Source organism: Pimephales promelas, chromosome 9 (genome assembly GCF_988280905.1).
Source record: "Pimephales promelas chromosome 9, fPimPro1.hap1.1, whole genome shotgun sequence".
Taxonomy (NCBI): domain Eukaryota; kingdom Metazoa; phylum Chordata; class Actinopteri; order Cypriniformes; family Leuciscidae; genus Pimephales; species Pimephales promelas.
The window spans coordinates 36188667-36206810 of NC_142777.1; the positions used below are offsets into that span (position 1 = coordinate 36188667).

Consider the following 18144-nt stretch of genomic DNA (forward strand, 5'->3'; position numbering starts at 1 on the left):
GGATGTCATGAAACCCTCAAAACATCACTGTTAGGAAAAACTGAAAGTTTGTCAACTTAAATCTACTTAATGTTGTTTCTAATCAACTGTAGGCTATACTTCTCACAGGTTTTCGTTTATCATTTCATTATTATTTACAACTCACAATAATTTTTTTTTAATTATAAGTATTATAAACCACTTGGTGTCGGTGTTGCACTATCATTTGTCCAGTGTGTTGAGTCCTGCCCCTGATGATGACGTAAATAGGGCTGTATCGTTTCTTTCACACACAAACACACACACACACAAGGCTCGGGATGAATCGACAATTCGCTACTGACGATCCTTAAAAAGGACTGGTTTCATATTTTGTGATTTGCTCATGATGTGCTTGCCATAAACATCTACTACGGCCTCTAATAATCGAGGATATTTACAGTTGCCTTTAGAGAAAACGTTTATAAATCGCTCGCGATGGAAGCCGGAGGACAAAGGCGCAGATGGGAGTATTGCTGGATTGCTCTGTGTATTTCTTTTCTTCTTGACTCCGGACAGCAGGTTTCAGCTCAGATAAGATATTCAATTCCAGAAGAAGTGAAAGAAGGAACCACTGTGGGAAATATTGCTAAGGATTTGGGTCTTGAAGTAAGTAGCTTGGTGGACAGGCAGTTCCGAATCGTTTCTGGATCTAAAGATGAGCTTTTTCAGATAAATCAGGAAAATGGCATTTTGTACGTTATTAAGAAAATCGACAGAGAGTCTTTGTGTGCTGGCAGCGGTGTGTGTATGGTGAGTTTAAAAACCGTCATTGAAAATCCTCTCGAGATACATTATGTAGAAGTAGAAATATTAGATGTAAACGATCACTCTCCTCGTTTCCCTGAAAAGGAGCAACGTCTAATAATTTATGAAAATACGCTGCCTGGTGCTGATTATCAGTTACAAGCTGCTAGAGATTACGATTCTGGAGCTAATTCCGTCCGTTCCTATAAATTAAGCCCTAATGATCATTTTGAAATTCGAGTTAGAGAAAATGATGAGGATAAAATGCCATTTTTAGTTCTGAAGAAGGCTGTTGATAGAGAAATTACAACGACATACAAGCTGCTTCTAACAGCAGTTGATGGAGGGAATCCGCCGAAATCTGGGACTCTTAATATTAATATTACTGTTCTAGATATAAATGATAATCGACCTGTATTTAGTCGTGAGATATACTCATTAACACTAGAAGAGAACTCTGCTATTGGCACTGTGGTTCTTCGAGTAAATGCTACTGATAGGGATGAAGGCCAGAATAGTAATATTGAATACAGTTTTGCGACGTTAAACAGCAAAGTGCATGATGTGTTTGAGCTCGATCAGGTCACAGGTGAAATAACTGTAAAGGGGGAAGTGGATTTTGAAGATACAGAAGTTTATAAACTCGATATTCAGGCATCAGATAAGGGACATCCTCCCATGTCTGCAAAATGTAGAGTTGCTATTAAGATTATTGATATGAATGACAACCGGCCAGAGATTGAGATTACGTCACTTTCTAAGAACATCCCTGAAGATTCTAAACCTGGAACGGTGATTTCTCTGATCAGTGTGACGGATAAAGACGCCGGGATCAACGGTAAAGTGATTTGTCAGTTAAACAAAAATATTCCCTTTGAGTTAAAGCCTTCCTTCAAAGACAATATGTACTCTTTAGTAACAAAAGATCGGTTAGATAGAGAAAGTGAATCGCATTACGAAATTACAATTACCGCTTCTGATTTAGGACAGCCGTCTTTGACTGCATCGACTACACTAAGCGTTCAGATTTCTGATGTGAATGATAATGCTCCAGTATTTTTAATAAATCCTCTAGATCTTTACTTAGTGGAAAATAACGCTGCCGGTTCCTCTATAATTTCAGTGAGCGCCTCTGATAGAGACAGTGCTGAAAATGCCGTGATATCGTATCACATTATTAGAGGTGATGGAACACAGAATGATTTGTCGACTTTCTTGAACATAAATTCCGAAACAGGTGTTGTTTATTCGCTAAAGAGCTTTGACTTTGAAACGTTAAAAACATCCCAGTTCCATGTTCTCGCCACAGACTCTGGAAGTCCGTCTCTGAGCAGTAACGTGACAGTGAACGTGTTTATTCTGGATCAGAACGACAACGTTCCAGTGATCTTATATCCAGTCAGCGCTAACGGTTCTGCTGAGGGTGTGGAAGAGATTCCCCGGAATGTGAACGCTGGTCATTTGGTGACTAAAGTCAGAGCCTATGACGCAGATATAGGATACAACGGCTGGTTATTGTTTTCACTGCAGGAAGTGAGTGAGCACAGTCTCTTTAGTTTGGACCGCTATACAGGACAGATAAGAACCCTTCGCTCATTCACAGAAACAGACGAGGCCCAGCATAAACTGCTCATACTGGTCAAAGACAATGGGAACGTTTCACTCTCAGCAACAGCGACTGTGATTGTCAAAGTTGTGGAGCCCAAAGAGGCTTTTGCAGCTTCTGATGTTAAAAACGCAGTAAAAGACGAGGAGGAAAACGACGTGACATTTTATCTGATCATCACTTTGGGCTCTGTTTCAGTGCTTTTTGTCATCAGCATCATCGTGTTGATTGTGATGCAGTGCTCGAAATCGACAGACTATTCGTCCAAGTATTTACAGGACACAAATTACGACGGGACTCTGTGTCACAGCATCCAGTACAGATCTGGAGACAAACGGTACATGTTAGTTGGACCCAGAATGAGTATCGGCTCTACAATAGCGCCAGGCAGTAATAGGAATACTCTAGTGATACCAGATCGCAGGAGGAGAGATTCTGGAGAGGTAAGGACAACCAGTTCATTATAATTACGGTCACCGTATTGCTTTGATTATTTGTATTTTTTTATTATTCGTTATAACTAATTTCTTCAAAATGTTCTGCTTTTGTTGAGTTGTGATTTCATAGCGCAAAAACTTTAGTACTTTTTGACATCTTTGTCTGGTCGTATTGTAAGTAACCGCTCACAGGGAGCTGTCCGTCGCGCTGGTGCTGAAATGAGATGCAGTTCTTTGGGAATTTAAGGCGTTTTTTGTGACATTAATTTTTTTAAACTACTTGTTTTGGATGTCATGAAAACTCAAAAACATCACTGTTAGTCGTCGAAAAATACTGACAGTTTGTAAACTTATATCTACTTAATGTTGATTAATACTTCTCACAGATTTACGTTTATTATTTCATTATTATTTACACAACTGACAGTAATTTAAAAAAAAATGTTTTTAAGTATTATAAACCACTTGGTGTCGGTGTTGCACTATCATTTTTCCAGTGTCTTGAGTCCTGCCCCTGATGATGACGTGAATAGGGCTGCATTGTTTCTTTCACACACACACACTGAAGGCTCGTGATGAATCGACAATTCGCTACTGACGATCCTTAAAAAGGACTGGTTTCATATTTTGTGATTTTTCTCATGATGTGCTTGCCATAAACATCTACTACGGCCTCTAATAATCGAGGATATTTAAAGTTGCCTTTAGAGAAAACGTTTATAAATAGCTCGCGATGGAAGCCGGAGGACAAAGGCGCAGATGGGAGTATTGCTGGATTGCTCTGTGTATTTCTTTTCTTCTTGACTCCGGACAGCAGGTTTCAGCTCAGATAAGATATTCAATTCCAGAAGAAGGGAAAGAAGGAACCACTGTGGGAAATATTGCTAAGGATTTGGGTCTTGAAGTAAGTAGCTTGGTGGACAGGCAGTTCCGAATCGTTTCTGGATCTAAAGATGAGCTTTTTCAGATAAATCAGGAAAATGGCATTTTGTACGTTATTAAGAAAATCGACAGAGAGTCTTTGTGTGCTGGCAGCGGTGTGTGTATGGTGAATTTAAAAACCGTCATTGAAAATCCTCTCGAGATGCATTATGTCGAAGTTGAAATATTAGATGTAAACGATCACTCTCCTAGTTTCACTGAAAAGGAGCAGCGTCTAAAAATTTATGAAAATACGCTGCCTGGTGCAAATTATCAGTTACAAGCTGCTAGAGATCCCGATTCTGGAACTAATTCGGTCCGTTCATATAAATTAAGTCCTAATGATCATTTTGAATTTCGAGTTAGAGAAAGTGATGAGGATAAAGTGCCATTTTTAGTTCTGAAAAAGGCTGTTGATAAAGAAATTACAACGACATACAAGCTGATTCTAACAGCAGTTGATGGAGGGAATCCTCCGAAATCTGGAACTCTCACTATTAATATTACTGTTCTAGATATAAATGATAATCAGCCTGTATTTAGTCGCGAGACATATTCAGTGACACTAGAAGAGAACTCTGCTATTGGCACTGTGGTTCTTCGAGTAAATGCTACTGATAGGGATGAGGGCCAGAATAGTAATATCGAATACAGTTTTGCGACGTTAAACAGCAAAGTGCATGATGTGTTTGAGCTCGATCAGGTCACAGGTGAAATACGTGTAAAGGGGGAAGTGGATTTTGAAGATACAGAAGTTTATAAACTCGATATTCAGGCATCGGATAAGGGACATCCTCCCATGTCTGCAAACTGTAGAGTTGTAATTAAAATAATTGATGTGAATGACAACCGGCCAGAGATTGAGATTACGTCACATTCTAAGAACATCCCTGAAGATTCTAAACCTGGAACGGTCATTTCTCTGATCAGTGTGACCGATAAAGACGCCGGGATCAACGGTAAAGTGATTTGTCAGTTAAACAAAAATATTCCCTTTGAGCTAAAGCCTTCCTTCAAAGACAATATGTACTCTTTAGTAACTAAAGATCGGTTAGATAGAGAAACTAATTCACAGTATGAAATTACAATTACCGCCTCTGATTTAGGACAGCCCTCTTTGACTTCATCGACTACACTAAGCGTTCAGATTTCTGATGTGAATGATAATGCTCCAGTATTTTTAATAAATCCTCTAGATCTTTACTTAGTGGAAAATAATGCTGCCGGTTCCTCTATAATTTCAGTGAGCGCCTCTGATAGAGACAGTGCTGAAAATGCTGTGATATCGTATCACATAATTAGAGGTGACGGAACACAGAACGATTTGTCGACTTTCTTGAATATAAATTCTGAAACAGGTGTTGTTTATTCGTTAAAGAGCTTTGACTTTGAAACGTTAAAAACATCCCAGTTCCATGTTCGCGCCACAGACTCTGGAAGTCCGTCTCTGAGCAGTAACGTGACAGTGAACGTGTTTATTCTGGATCAGAACGACAACGTTCCGGTGATCTTATATCCAGTCAGCGCTAACGGTTCTGCTGAGGGTGTGGAAGAGATTCCCCGGAATGTGAACGCTGGTCATTTGGTGACTAAAGTCAGAGCCTATGACGCAGATATAGGATACAACGGCTGGTTATTGTTTTCACTGCAGGAAGTGAGTGAGCACAGTCTCTTTAGTTTGGACCGCTATACAGGACAGATAAGAACCCTTCGCTCATTCACAGAAACAGACGAGGCCCAGCATAAACTGCTCATACTGGTCAAAGACAATGGGAACGTTTCACTCTCTGCAACAGCGACTGTGATTGTCAAAGTTGTGGAGCCCAAAGAGGCTTTTGCAGCTTCTGATGTTAAAAACGCAGTAAAAGACGAGGAGGAAAACGACGTGACATTTTATCTGATCATCACTTTGGGCTCGGTTTCAGTGCTTTTTGTCATCAGCATCATCGTGTTGATTGTGATGCAGTGCTCGAAATCGACAGACTATTCGTCCAAGTATTTACAGGACACAAATTACGACGGGACTCTGTGTCACAGCATCCAGTACAGATCTGGAGACAAACGGTACATGTTAGTTGGACCCAGAATGAGTATCGGCTCTACAATAGCGCCAGGCAGTAATAGGAATACTCTAGTGATACCAGATCGCAGGAGGAGAGATTCTGGAGAGGTAAGGACAACCAGTTCATTATAATTACGGTCACCGTATTGCTTTAATTATTTGTATTTTTTTATTATTCGTTATAACTAATTTCTTCAAAATGTTCTGCTTTTGTTGAGTTGTGATTTCATAGCGCAAAAACTTTAGTACTTTTTGACATCTTTGTCTGGTCGTATTGTAAGTAACCGCTCGCAGGGAGCTGTCCGCCGCGCTGGTGCTGAAATGAGATGCAGTTCTTTGGGAATTTAAGGCGTTTTTTGTGACATTAATTTTTTTTAAACTACTTGTTTTGGATGTCATGAAAACTCAAAAACATCACTGTTAGTCGTCGAAAAATACTGACAGTTTGTAAACTTATATCTACTTAATGTTGATTAATACTTCTCACAGATTTACGTTTATTATTTCATTATTATTTACACAACTGACAGTAATTTAAAAAAAAATGTTTTTAAGTATTATAAACCACTTGGTGTCGGTGTTGCACTATCATTTTTCCAGTGTCTTGAGTCCTGCCCCTGATGATGACGTGAATAGGGCTGCATTGTTTCTTTCACACACACACACTGAAGGCTCGTGATGAATCGACAATTCGCTACGGACGATCCTTAAAAAGGACTGGTTTCATATTTTGTGATTTTTCTCATGATGTGCTTGCCATAAACATCTACTACGGCCTCTAATAATCGAGGATATTTAAAGTTGCCTTTAGAGAAAACGTTTATAAATAGCTCGCGATGGAAGCCGGAGGACAAAGGCGCCGATGGGAGTACTGCTGGATTGCTCTGTGTATTTCTTTTCTTCTTGACTCCGGACAGCAGGTTTCAGCTCAGATAAGATATTCAATTCCAGAAGAAGGGAAAGAAGGAACCACTGTGGGAAATATTGCTAAGGATTTGGGTCTTGAAGTAAGTAGCTTGGTGGACAGGCAGTTTCGAATCGTTTCTGGATCTAAAGATGAGCTTTTTCAGATAAATCAGGAAAATGGCATTTTGTACGTTATTAAGAAAATCGACAGAGAGTCTTTGTGTGCTGGCAGCGGTGTGTGTATGGTGAATTTAAAAACCGTCATTGAAAATCCTCTCGAGATACATTATGTCGAAGTTGAAATATTAGATGTAAACGATCACTCTCCTAGATTTCCTGATAAAGAGCAGCGCCTCAGAATTTCTGAAAATACGCTGCCTGGTGCTGATTATCAATTACAAGCTGCTAGAGATCCCGATTATGGGACTAATTCGGTACGTTCATATAAATTAAGTCCTAATGATCATTTTGAAATTCGAGTTAGAGAAAGTGATGAAGATAAAATGCCATTTTTAGTTCTAAAGAAGGCCGTTGATAGAGAGATTACAACGACATACAAGCTGATTCTAACAGCAGTTGATGGAGGGAATCCTCCGAAATCTGGGTCTGTTAACATTACAATTATTATTCTAGACATAAATGATAATCGTCCTGTATTTAGTCGTGAGACATATTCAGTGACACTAGAAGAGAACTCTGCTATTGGCACTGTGGTTATTCGAGTAAATGCTACTGATAGGGATGAGGGTCAAAACAGTGAAGTCGAATACAGTTTTACGACGTTAAAAAGCAAAGTGCATGATGTGTTTGAGCTCGATCAGGTCACAGGTGAAATACGTGTAAAGGGGGAAGTGGATTTTGAAGATACAGAAGTTTATAAACTCGATATTCAGGCATCAGATAAGGGGCATCCATCAATGTCTGCAAACTCTAGAGTTGTTATTAAAATAATTGATGTGAATGACAACCGGCCAGAGATTGAGATTACGTCTCTTTCTAAGAAAATTCCTGAAGATTCTAAACCTGGAACGGTCATTTCTCTGATCAGTGTGACTGATAAAGACGCCGGGATCAACGGTAAAGTGATTTGTCAGCTAAACAAAAATATTCCCTTTGAGCTAAAGCCTTCCTTCAAAGACAATATGTACTCTTTAGTAACAAAAGATCGGTTAGATAGAGAAAGTGAATCGCATTATGAAATAACAATTACCGCTTCTGATTTAGGACAGCCCTCTTTGACTGCATCGACTACACTAAGCGTTCAGATTTCTGATGTGAATGATAATGCTCCAGTATTTTTAATAAATCCTCTAGATCTTTACTTAGTGGAAAATAACGCTGCCGGTTCCTCTATAATTTCAGTGAGCGCCTCTGATAGAGACAGTGCTGAAAATGCCGTGATATCGTATCACATGATTAGAGGTGATGGAACACAGAACGATTTGTCGACTTTCTTGAATATAAATTCCGAAACAGGTGTTGTTTATTCACTAAAGAGCTTTGACTTTGAAACATTAAAAACATCCCAGTTCCATGTTCTCGCCACAGACTCTGGAAGTCCGTCTCTGAGCAGTAACGTGACCGTGAACATATTTATTCTGGATCAGAACGACAACGTTCCGGTGATCTTATATCCAGTCAGCGCTAACGGTTCTGCTGAGGGTGTGGAAGAGATTCCCCGGAATGTGAACGCTGGTCATTTGGTGACTAAAGTCAGAGCCTATGACGCAGATATAGGATACAACGGCTGGTTATTGTTTTCACTGCAGGAAGTGAGTGAGCACAGTCTCTTTAGTTTGGACCGCTATACAGGACAGATAAGAACCCTTCGCTCATTCACAGAAACAGACGAGGCCCAGCATAAACTGCTCATACTGGTCAAAGACAATGGGAACGTTTCACTCTCAGCAACAGCGACTGTGATTGTCAAAGTTGTGGAGCCCAAAGAGGCTTTTGCAGCTTCTGATGTTAAAAACGCAGTAAAAGACGAGGAGGAAAACGACGTGACATTTTATCTGATCATCACTTTGGGCTCGGTTTCAGTGCTTTTTGTCATCAGCATCATCGTGTTGATTGTGATGCAGTGCTCGAAATCTACAGACTATTCGTCCAAGTATTTACAGGACACAAATTACGACGGGACTCTGTGTCACAGCATCCAGTACAGATCTGGAGACAAACGGTACATGTTAGTTGGACCCAGAATGAGTATCGGCTCTACAATAGCGCCAGGCAGTAATAGGAATACTCTAGTGATACCAGATCGCAGGAGGAGAGATTCTGGAGAGGTAAGCGCCCTTCAACTTTTTGAAAAATGAGTTACTTTTGATGTGTTTTGGGGTTTTCGCTTGATATTATTCAGTTTTTCAGTGGAATTAAATAAGACTGGTTAATGAATTTGTTGTTAAATAAAAAAATAATAGTAATTTTGTATTCCAAGCCGATCATAAGCGCGCATGTGGTGCTGTCCATGGTGCTGAACGCCCTCTTGTTCTTTCAGGGTCGCTGACCATTTATTTCTAATTTTTAATGTTTAGTATATAGAAATTTCTATATTTAATATCTATTTCTCTAATAACACATTGGCAACACTCAAAATGTATCAATTGCTGCATTAGTTTTTACCAGACGGTGTCAGTGTTATACAGGGTGAAAAAGGTTTCGTCCTTCCCATCGGTACACCATGCGCAGGTCTGTTTTCTTCTGGGCAGAGGGTGAACACGAAACGGCCTCGACGGTCTTCCGTCGTAAAATAACCATAAAAACGTTGTGTTTGCGTTACATATAAGACGTATTACAAGAAATGGACGTTTACGCTCGTACGCTGAAGTGATACTTGATATTCTGCAAGCAAGATTGTTTGGTGAAATCGTTTAACATGGAATCCGGAGGACAAAGACGCAGATTGGAGTACTGGTGGATTTCTCTGTGTTTCTTTTTACTGCTGTGTTTCAAGCAGCAGATTTCAGCTCAAGTAAGATATTCTATTTCAGAGGAGGTAAAAGTGGGATCTATTGTGGGAAATATTGCTAAGGATTTGGGTCTCGAGATCAGCGCTTTAGAGGACAGACGGTTTCGTATTGTTTCTGGGTCTGATGAAACGCTTTTCCAAGTAAATCAGAACAATGGGATTTTGTATGTGCATAAACGGATCGACAGAGAAGATGTTTGTGACGGAAACACGGCTTGCATTGTGAACATTAAGACAGTTGTGGAAGATCCTTTAGAGGTTCATTATGTTGCAGTTGAGATTACGGACGTGAATGATCATTCGCCCAGTTTTCCAGAGAAAAAGCAGAGAGTCGAAATTGCAGAGAGCACCCAGCCGGGAGCGCGCTTCCAGTTACAAGCTGCGCGTGATCCAGATATTAGTGCAAATTCTGTGCGATCTTACAAACTGAGCCAAAATGAACATTTTGACTTAGAAATACGGGACAGGGGCGACGAAAAAAACCCATTCCTGCTTTTACGGAGACCTCTGGATAGAGAACACCAAGCTGAACATAATTTAACATTAACAGCTGTTGACGGGGGTAGTCCGCCCAAATCAGGAGTATTAAATATTACTGTCACGGTTCTCGATAACAACGACAATCGCCCTGTATTTAGCCAAGAGGTTTACACTGTTAACTTACAAGAAAATGTGCCAGCGGATACAGTTGTGATGAAAGTTAATGCTACTGATATTGACGAGGGGTTGAATGGAGAAGTGCGATATAGCCTAGGTGGCAATCTAAACAGTAAAGTTAATAACATTTTTGTGTTGGACAGTGTCTCAGGGGAAATTAGAGTTAAGGATAATATTGATTTTGAAAATGTTGAGGTGTACAGACTAGATGTCTTTGCGTCCGATAAGGGGACACCTCCAATGACCGTAGACTGTAGAGTTATAGTGAAAATCTTAGATGTGAACGATAACACCCCTGAAATAGAGATTACGTCACTCTCTAATATTATTCCGGAAGATTCAAAACCTGGAACTGTAATTTCGCTCATTAGTGTGTCAGATAAAGACTCTGGTGCAAACGGCAAAGTTGTATGCACTTTGTCTTCTAATGTGCCATTTGAGCTCAAACCGTCTGTTCAGCACAATATGTATTCCTTAGTATCCAAAACGTTTTTAGACAGAGAAGCCATGTCTTATTATGAGATCACAATAGTTGCGACAGATCTAGGTCAACCCCCTCTGACCTCATTTAAAACTTTAACCGTACAGGTGTCTGATGTAAATGACAACAGCCCGGAATTTATTCAAAATCCCATCGAACTATATTTAATGGAAAATAACGTTCCAGGTGCATCTGTCTTCTCAGTAACTGCGTTTGACAAAGATGTGAATGATAATGCTTTAATTTCATATCATCTAATTAGAGGTGACGGGACGGATATTGACTTTGCTTCATTCCTCAACATTAATTCAGAAACAGGCGTAATTCATGCCTTAAAATGTTTTGACTTTGAAACTGTTAAAAAGTTCCAGTTTAAAGTTGCTGCTACAGATTCTGGAAGTCCGTCTCTGAGCAGTAACGTGACAGTGAACGTGTTTATACTGGATCAGAACGACAACGTTCCGGTGATCTTGTATCCGGTCAGCGCTAACGGTTCTGCTGAGGGTGTGGAAGAGATTCCCCGGAATGTGAACGCTGGTCATTTGGTGACTAAAGTCAGAGCCTATGACGCAGATATAGGATACAACGGCTGGTTATTGTTTTCACTGCAGGAAGTGAGTGAGCACAGTCTCTTTAGTTTGGACCGCTATACAGGACAGATAAGAACCCTTCGCTCATTCACAGAAACAGACGAGGCCCAGCATAAACTGCTCATACTGGTCAAAGACAATGGGAACGTTTCACTCTCAGCAACAGCGACTGTGATTGTCAAAGTTGTGGAGCCCAAAGAGGCTTTTGCAGCTTCTGATGTTAAAAACGCAGTAAAAGACGAGGAGGAAAACGACGTGACATTTTATCTGATCATCACTTTGGGCTCGGTTTCAGTGCTTTTTGTCCTCAGCATCATCGTGTTGATTGTGATGCAGTGCTCGAAATCTACAGACTATTCGTCCAAGTATTTACAGGACACAAATTACGACGGGACTCTGTGTCACAGCATCCAGTACAGATCTGGAGACAAACGGTACATGTTAGTTGGACCCAGAATGAGTATCGGCTCTACAATAGCGCCAGGCAGTAATAGGAATACTCTAGTGATACCAGATCGCAGGAGGAGGGATTCTGGAGAGGTAAGGATGCCATAAAATATCTTGATATCGAATTATTTAAATTTACACAGAAATTCATTCTGTTTTGTAAATATTTACACATCGAATAGGCTATGTTTACTTCAAATATTGTATACTGACAACTGCAATGAGTCAATAAAAATGTGCAATGAATTGTTTTTACTCTGATAGCGCTCTGTATATGTGTTCAAGGATGTGCTATACATTTCAGTCCGCCCGGTGTCAGTGCTGCACTAATGTTGCATAGAAAACCGTTTTGCTTTTGATGACGTGAAGGGCATTGTTCCTCATTTGGAGAGGCTTGTGTGCGCGAGCGGTTTAGAAGAAAGGCGCACGGACATAATTGCGCTAGCGGTAAAGTATAGGGCCATATTTCGGGTTAGATATCCAGTTCTACATGACATATGAAATGCGCGTCATTAAATGTATAGTTTAGCCAACCCGATGTTCGCGATGGGAGACAGAAGACAGCGGCGCAAATGGGAGAGCTGGTGGATTGTTTTGTGCATATTTTTTCTGTTTTGCTTCGAACTGCAGGTTTCAGCTCAGATAAAATACTCTGTTCCAGAGGAGGTCAAAGAAGGATCCGTTGTTGGAAATGTTGCTAAGGATTTGGGTATTGATGTCAGTGCTTTGGCGGACAGGCGCTTTCGTATCGTTTCTGGATCTAAGGATGCTCCTTTTCAGGTAAATCTGAACAATGGCATGTTGTATGTTCAAAAGAGAATCGACAGAGAAGAGCTTTGTGTCGACAATGAAGTCTGCCAAGTGAATCTCAAAATTGCTATTGAAAATCCTCTCGAAATTCATTATGTGGGCGTTGAGGTTACGGATATCAACGATCATGCGCCTGTTTTCCCCGAGAAAGAACAGATTTTGAAGATCGCAGAAAATACTTTACCTGGTGCTGATTTTCAGTTGCTCGCAGCTCGTGACCCTGATTCTGGAGGAAATGCTCTGCGCACATACAAACTGAGTCATAACGAACATTTTGAATTGGAGATTAGAGATGGCGGTGAGGATAACAAGATCCCTATTCTTAAACTGCAGAGACCCCTTGATAGGGAGCGACAAAGTAAGCATCATTTAGTGTTGACCGCCCTCGACGGTGGAAATCCCGCGAGATCAAGCGTCATGAACATTACCTTAGTAGTGCTCGATAATAATGATAACAGACCGATGTTTAGTAAAGATGTGTACTCTGTGACAATTACTGAAAATCTTCCTTTAGGGAGTCTGATATTACAAGTGAATGCCACAGATGCAGATTTGGGCTTAAATGGTAACGTACAATATTATTTTGTGAGCAATTTAAAGAAAAAGGTGTATGACACATTTGAAATAGACAGGAATACGGGAGAAATTCGCGTTATTGGTGACGTTGATTACGAAGACACAGAAGTATACAGAGCTGACGTCACAGCTTCAGATAGTGCAGAGTCTCCCATGACGACAAACTGTAGAGTTATCATTAAAATTACAGACCTGAATGACAATAAACCAGAAATAGAGGTCACCTCGCTTTCCAATCTGATACCTGAGGACTCCAAACCAGGAACTGTTATTTCACTGATTAGTGTAACAGATAAAGACTCGGGTGCTAACGGAAAAATAGTATGCAGTCTTCCTGATGGCACTCCGTTTGAGCTAAAACCTTCTTTTCAAGAAAACATGTATTCGCTTGTGACGAAAAAGGCTTTAGATCGCGAGATTATTACTCATTATGATATTTTATTAACGGTCACTGATTTAGGGCAACCTCCTCTGTCCTCAGTGAAGACTTTAAGCATTGATGTTTCAGATGTGAATGATAATAAACCAGAGTTTCCTCAAAATCCTCTCGAGATCTTCTTATTAGAAAATAATTCACCAGGTGCGTCTATTTTTTCAGTTAGCGCACGTGACAAAGACATAAACGATAATGCTGTTATTTCATACCATATAGTTCGAGATGACAAAACAAAAGGAGATTTGGCTTCATTTCTGAATGTCAATTCTGAAACTGGAGCTATCTATGCGCTGAAAAGTTTTGATTTTGAAACGATGAAAACAGGACAGTTCCATGTTCTTGCTACAGACTCTGGAAGTCCGTCTCTGAGCAGTAACGTGACCGTGAACGTGTTTATTCTGGATCAGAACGACAACGTTCCGGTGATCTTATATCCAGTCAGCGCTAACGGTTCTGCTGAGGGTGTGGAAGAGATTCCCCGGAATGTGAACGCTGGTCATTTGGTGACTAAAGTCAGAGCCTATGACGCAGATATAGGATACAACGGCTGGTTATTGTTTTCACTGCAGGAAGTGAGTGAGCACAGTCTCTTTAGTTTGGACCGCTATACAGGACAGATAAGAACCCTTCGCTCATTCACAGAAACAGACGAGGCCCAGCATAAACTGCTCATACTGGTCAAAGACAATGGGAACGTTTCACTCTCAGCAACAGCGACTGTGATTGTCAAAGTTGTGGAGCCCAAAGAGGCTTTTGCAGCTTCTGATGTTAAAAACGCAGTAAAAGACGAGGAGGAAAACGACGTGACATTTTATCTGATCATCACTTTGGGCTCGGTTTCAGTGCTTTTTGTCATCAGCATCATCGTGTTGATTGTGATGCAGTGCTCGAAATCTACAGACTATTCGTCCAAGTATTTGCAGGACACAAATTACGACGGGACTCTGTGTCACAGCATCCAGTACAGATCTGGAGACAAACGGTACATGTTAGTTGGACCCAGAATGAGTATCGGCTCTACAATAGCGCCAGGCAGTAATAGGAATACTCTAGTGATACCAGATCGCAGGAGGAGAGATTCTGGAGAGGTAAGCGAATGGATATTTAGTTCATTATGATTATGGTCAAGGTATTGCTTTGATTATTTTTATTTTTGTTATTATTTTTATTATTCGTTATAACTTATTCCTTCAAAATCTTCTGCTTTTGCTGAGCTGTGATTTCATAGCGCAAAAAAATGTGTTCAGTACTTTTTGACATGTTTGTCTGGTCGTATTGTAAGTAACCGCTCGTTGGGAGCTGTCCGCCGCGCTGGTGCTGAAATGAGATGCAGTTCTTTGGGAATTGGTTTAAGGCTGGGTTTTTTTTTGGTGACATTAAAAATATTTTAAGTACTTGTTTCGGATGTCATGAAAACTCAAAAACATCACTGTTAGTCGTCAAAAAATACTGAAAGTTTGTAAACTTAAGTCTACTTAATGTTGTTTCTAATCTACTGTATACTTCTAACAGATTTTCGTTTACATAATTTCATTATTTACAACTGACAGTAAATATTTAGAAAATGTTTATAAGTATTATAAACCACTTGGTGTCGGTGTTGCACTATCATTTGTCCAGTGTCTTGAGTCTTGCCCCTGATGATGACGTGAATAGGGCTGCATTGTTTCTTTCACACACACACACACACACACACACACACACACACACACACACACACACACACACACACACACACACACTAAAGGCTCGTGATGAATCGACAATTCGCTACTGACGATCCTTAAAAAGGACTGGTTTCATATTTTGTGATTTGCTCATGATGTGCTTGCCATAAACATCTACTACGGCCTCTAAAAATCGAGGACATTTACAGTTGCCTTTAGAGAAAGCGTTTATAAATCGCTCGCGATGGAAGCCGGAGGACAAAGGCGCCGATGGGAGTACTGCTGGATTGCTCTGTGTATTTCTTTTCTTCTTGACTCCGGACAGCAGGTTTCAGCTCAGATAAGATATTCAATTCCAGAAGAAGTGAAAGAAGGAACCACTGTGGGAAATATTGCTAAGGATTTGGGTCTTGAAGTAAGTAGCTTGGTGGACAGGCAGTTCCGAATCGTTTCTGGATCTAAAGATGAGCTTTTTCAGATAAATCAGGAAAATGGCATTTTGTACGTTATTAAGAAAATCGACAGAGAGTCTTTGTGTGCTGGCAGCGGTGTGTGTATGGTGAATTTAAAAACCGTCATTGGAAATCCTCTCGAGATACATTATGTCGAAGTTGAAATATTAGATGTAAACGATCACTCTCCTCGTTTCCCTGAAAAGGAGCAGCGTCTAATAATTTATGAAAATACGCTGCCTGGTGCTGATTATCAATTACAAGCTGCTAGAGATCCCGATTATGGGACTAATTCCGTCCGTTCCTATAAATTAAGCCCTAATGATCATTTTGAAATTCGAGTTAGAGAAAATGATGAGGATAAAATGCCATTTTTAGTTCTGAAAAAGGCTGTTGATAGAGAAATTACAACGACATACAAGCTGCTTCTAACGGCAGTTGATGGAGGGAATCCTCCGAAATCTGGGACTCTTAATATTAATATTACTGTTCTAGATATAAATGATAATCAGCCTGTATTTAGTCGCGAGACATACTCAGTCACACTAGAAGAGAACTCTGATATTGGCACTGTGGTTCTTCGAGTAAATGCTACTGATAGGGATGAAGGCCAGAATAGTAATATTGAATACAGTTTTGCGACGTTAAACAGCAAAGTGCATGATGTGTTTGAGCTCGATCAGGTCACAGGTGAAATACGTGTAAAGGGGGAAGTGAATTTTGAAGATACAGAAGTTTATAAACTCGATATTCAGGCATCAGATAAGGGGCATCCCCCCATGTCTGCAAAATGTAGAGTTGTTATTAAGATTATTGATGTGAATGACAACCGGCCAGAGATTGAGATTACGTCACTTTCTAAGAACATCCCTGAAGATTCTAAACCTGGAACGGTCATTTCTCTGATCAGTGTGACCGATAAAGACGCCGGGATCAACGGTAAAGTGATTTGTCAGCTAAACAAAAATATTCCCTTTGAGCTAAAGCCTTCCTTCAAAGACAATATGTACTCTTTAGTAACAAAAGATCGGTTAGATAGAGAAAGTGAATCGTATTATGAAATTACAATTACCGCCTCTGATTTAGGACAGCCCTCTTTGACTTCATCGACTACACTAAGCGTTCAGATTTCTGATGTGAATGATAATGCTCCAGTATTTTTAATAAATCCTCTAGATCTTTACTTAGTGGAAAATAATGCTGCCGGTTCCTCTATAATTTCAGTGAGCGCCTCTGATAGAGACAGTGCTGAAAATGCCGTGATATCGTATCATATAATTAGAGGTGATGGAACACAGAACGATTTGTCGACTTTCCTGAATATAAATTCTGAAACAGGTGTTGTTTATTCGCTAAAGAGCTTTGACTTTGAAACGTTAAAAACGTTCCAGTTCCATGTTCGCGCCACAGACTCTGGAAGTCCGTCTCTGAGCAGTAACGTGACAGTGAACGTGTTTATTCTGGATCAGAACGACAACGTTCCGGTGATCTTATATCCAGTCAGCGCTAACGGTTCTGCTGAGGGTGTGGAAGAGATTCCCCGGAATGTGAACGCTGGTCATTTGGTGACTAAAGTCAGAGCCTATGACGCAGATATAGGATACAACGGCTGGTTATTGTTTTCACTGCAGGAAGTGAGTGAGCACAGTCTCTTTAGTTTGGACCGCTATACAGGACAGATAAGAACCCTTCGCTCATTCACAGAAACAGACGAGGCCCAGCATAAACTGCTCATACTGGTCAAAGACAATGGGAACGTTTCACTCTCAGCAACAGCGACTGTGATTGTCAAAGTTGTGGAGTCCAAAGAGGCTTTTGCAGCTTCTGATGTTAAAAACGCAGTAAAAGACGAGGGGGAAAACGACGTGACATTTTATCTGATCATCACTTTGGGCTCGGTTTCAGTGCTTTTTGTCATCAGCATCATCGTGTTGATTGTGATGCAGTGCTCGAAATCTACAGACTATTCGTCCAAGTATTTACAGGACACAAATTACGACGGGACTCTGTGTCACAGCATCCAGTACAGATCTGGAGACAAACGGTACATGTTAGTTGGACCCAGAATGAGTATCGGCTCTACAATAGCGCCAGGCAGTAATAGGAATACTCTAGTGATACCAGATCGCAGGAGGAGAGATTCTGGAGAGGTAAGCGTTTTGCAAATTATATTAAACAACTTTTTCAGGCTTACTGTTAACAAAATGTACATTTTGATTTCAGTATCTTGTTCACTATGTGACAGGGTTATATTCTGACTTATAAGATCACCATTTATTCATGGTTTCTTTTATTTATTGAGATTTAGAAGTTTGAGTATTCGCTGTCCATGGTGCTGAAACGTTTCACATTTGCAGTGC

At 40.3% G+C, this 18144-nt stretch overlaps 5 pseudogenes; all 5 read left to right on the top strand.

The window, feature by feature from the left end:
• The first annotated feature begins 274 nt into the window (after positions 1–274).
• LOC148977599 (protocadherin alpha-8 pseudogene) lies at positions 275–2838 on the top strand (annotated as a pseudogene).
• Positions 2839–3526: 688 nt separating this feature from the next.
• Positions 3527–5923, top strand: LOC148977600 (protocadherin alpha-8 pseudogene; annotated as a pseudogene).
• Positions 5924–6489: 566 nt separating this feature from the next.
• LOC120473293 (protocadherin alpha-8 pseudogene) lies at positions 6490–11951 on the top strand (annotated as a pseudogene).
• A 290-nt stretch (positions 11952–12241) lies between these two features.
• LOC148977601 (protocadherin alpha-8 pseudogene) lies at positions 12242–14783 on the top strand (annotated as a pseudogene).
• A 623-nt stretch (positions 14784–15406) lies between these two features.
• On the top strand, positions 15407–18092 carry LOC148977602 (protocadherin alpha-8 pseudogene; annotated as a pseudogene).
• The last annotated feature ends 52 nt before the right edge of the window (positions 18093–18144 follow it).